Consider the following 3,610-nt stretch of genomic DNA (forward strand, 5'->3'; position numbering starts at 1 on the left):
CACACACACACACACACACACACACACACACACACACACACACACACACACACACACACACAGAAAAGCTCATTGGTTCTTGTGCTTCATCTCCTGCAGACAGAACAGTTAAACAGTCAATAATAACGGTTGATAAAACAATAACATAGTTATAAGCAGATATAAGTGTTTATTAATGTTCAGTATTATAACAGCTGTTTTACTATATTGTCATTTTATCTGTTTATACAGCAAACACTTCTGTGTGTCCACAGGATGATTTATAGTTAACTTATACATTAATAAACACTTATATCTGCTGTATTATAGTGAGTTATAAACCAGTTATTAACTCTTTATAGACTGATTATCAATGATAAATACATGGGAGCAGCAGCTAAAGTACCTTAAAGAACGAGTTCACAGTTTATCAAGTGTCTTAAACCAACAGTCAGTGTGTTTCTTGCTGTAATCATTCCTCCTGTTCATACTGACCATTAGAAGATCCCTTCATAATGACCTTACAATGGAAGTGATGGAGGACAAAATCCACAGTCTGAAGCTAATATGAAGCTTCAGCGTCCAAATGAGTCAAATCAAGTAGATATCTTTCAACGTTACAGTCTTTTTAGTGCCAAAGTTCCTCTTTTTGTTACTATACTTCCACCTGCAGCTCAACAGGGAAACACTGTCCGAGGAAACACAAAGAGGGAATTTGATGCTAAAAAGACTGTAAATGTGTCAGATATCCACTTGATATGACTAACTCAGACTGCTGAAGCTGAATAGAAGCTTCACACAGACTTTTAAATGACTGTGTGGACACACTGTGGATTTTATCCTCCATCACTTCCATTGAAAGCACATTTGAAGGATCTTTGAATATCCAGTATGAACAGGAGGAATGATTACAGACACCTGACTGCTGCTTTAACACACTGGGAACACTGGGAACTCTATTGAGTCAATCATTGTTTGCTGGTGGTCATTTAGGAAATTATTGCTCTGTTAATAAGATTTGAAGACTTATAGTATCTTTGATGTTGGTGATGATTGACAGCTGTGATTGACAGATGGCTCCGGGACTAAACACTGAGTCAGACTGTTGTCACAATATGTCACTAAGTTTAATGTTACTTGATTATGAAACCTGCCCCGTTAGCTCAGTTTAGCTCCAGTGAAACCGACGCGTGTCGTCCATCTTTACATACGAGCTGTGATTCAGTTTTCATGTCAGACTTTAAGCTGGATCACTGTTCGATTCAGCGACACGCAAACACTGACAGCAGATTAGTCATCAAGAAATGCGCACACATGCATACATAATCAGACACACTCTCGTGCATTAGCGTCTGAACACACACACACACACACACACACACAGTCAGGTCAGTGAGCTGTAATGAAGAGCAGAGCAGATGTAGGCCAGGACAAACAGCATCGCTCCATTACACAGCTGCACCTCTGTGTGTGTGTGTGTGTGTGTGTGTGTGTGTGTGTGTGTCACTAACTGATGAATCTCAATCTGGGCAGTCAGCCAATAGTGTAGTTGGATTCATGGGTCATGTGACCACAACCAGGAAGTATGATTTCTGCTCTTCTGTCCAAATTATAGATTATAAACTGATCCTGAACAAACATCTCATACAAAAGCTTAAAAAATACTTCAATCACAGTTTCATCTGTGATACAATTTAATGTGACGCAGCAGCTACTCGCCGCTGATGAACGTCAGGGTCCGGGTATCAGCGGATAACTCGTAATTCATTTGTAATTCAAAAACCCAAAAACGGTAAATCTGTTATTTGTTTCAAAACAAAAAACAAAAAAACGTTTTTGGTGTCAGAATCAAATAACAAAAAAATTCAAAAGACCGAGCAATTTTGGTTTAGAAATCAAGTATTTTTCTCAGTTTTGTACGATAGCGGAAGCGGCTACATTAGCCTACCCATGATCCTCAGCGACCGTTGCTATAGTGAAGACGCCAGCGACCCGTCTGTACTTATTAACAGACGACCAATTAGCCAATCAGAGTAGTGATAGTGTACAATAAAAACTGCATTATGTTAAAATTATTTTAAAATTCACTATTTCTACAATACCCGTCATTTTATCTCTACAATCTTAAACAGCGTCAGTTTAGTTTATTTTCATTTATCATTCATTCATGGTTTCTCGATTAATCAATTCATGTAGTAAATTCAAGTAAAATTTAAAAAAAGTTTGTCCACAAGATGTAAATTTGTTTTTCTGCTAGAAGTCAGTTTTGTCATGTTTATGTTTCCGAGTTTAAAAAGTTTTTATGTGCGAAACATTAATCTCGTCATTTCTTCATGTCTGATGAGATGAAAATGATACAAAACACACACAACAAAATACATTTCTGTAATTTGGCCTCATATTTCGCCTTCAAGACTCACTTTTATTCAAACAAGAAAAATAAGTATTGAGCCAATGAGGTGAGATAAATCCATCTGTTCTCAGGTCAGTTTGTTTCGTCTCAAATGTGTAAAAACGAGACAAAAAAGGCAAAAAAAACCAAACTGATTTACATCAAAGACCAGCTGAGATAATCTCACCTCACTGGCAGTTTCTGTAGCTTATTTTATTCTGCATGTGAAGACGAAGTCGGGATGCTCAAACAGAAAATAAACAGTGCTTTTTTGGGGGGGGGCACCATTTACCCATAATGCATTGCTCTATACAATAATTCAAACAACATCATTCAAAAACATCAACATAGAAATCTTAAGTTAAACAAAAGAAGCAAGAAAGAAAATAGAACATTTAAAATAACTTTTATATTTTGACAAAGTGAACACAGCATAACGTCAAATTATACGTCAGAATTATAAATACAGTGTAAATTATACGTCATAATTAGAATTATAAATACAGTGTAAATCATATGTCATAATTAGAATTATAAATACAGTGTAAATTATATGTCATAATTAGAATTATAAATACAGTGTAAATTATACGTCATAATTAGAATTATAAATACAGTGTAAATTATACGTCATAATTAGAATTATAAACACAGTGTAAAATTATTCAGTGGATTCTGATTCTAAATTGATGAATCAGTGTGTATAAACCTCAAAATAAATACAAATAAATACATCTTTTCACCAACATCACTTACAGTACGATGAATGCATTAAATGCTTTTCTCCTTACAGTGTCAGTGCTTCACTGAGCTCATCAGAAGATTCATGACAAATGTGCAAAAATGAAGAAAAGAAACAGTTAAAACGTTGTGATGTAACATCAGAAACTCGGTGAGAAAATCAACATCACAGCAGCAACAAGAAGCAACACAAAATGTGACTTAACGACGGACAGTTTTCATGTTTATCAGCTGATTTTTGAGCAGGATGAAAACAGTTGATCCAAAACACATTCAGTGTAAAGGAAAAGTGTAAAAAGATTATTGTTTATGTCAGTCTGCTGCTAATAATAATAACTATTATTATTGATTAATCTGTTTATTAATTGTGAGTCTGTAAAATGTTATAGCTGGAACATGTTTAATATTTTTACTCGATAAATGAGTTACATAATTTATCGAAAAATTTGTGATTAATTTTATGCCAACACACTACTTAATACGTAATAATACAACAGT

Source organism: Thunnus maccoyii, chromosome 15, assembly GCF_910596095.1.
Source record: "Thunnus maccoyii chromosome 15, fThuMac1.1, whole genome shotgun sequence".
Taxonomy (NCBI): domain Eukaryota; kingdom Metazoa; phylum Chordata; class Actinopteri; order Scombriformes; family Scombridae; genus Thunnus; species Thunnus maccoyii.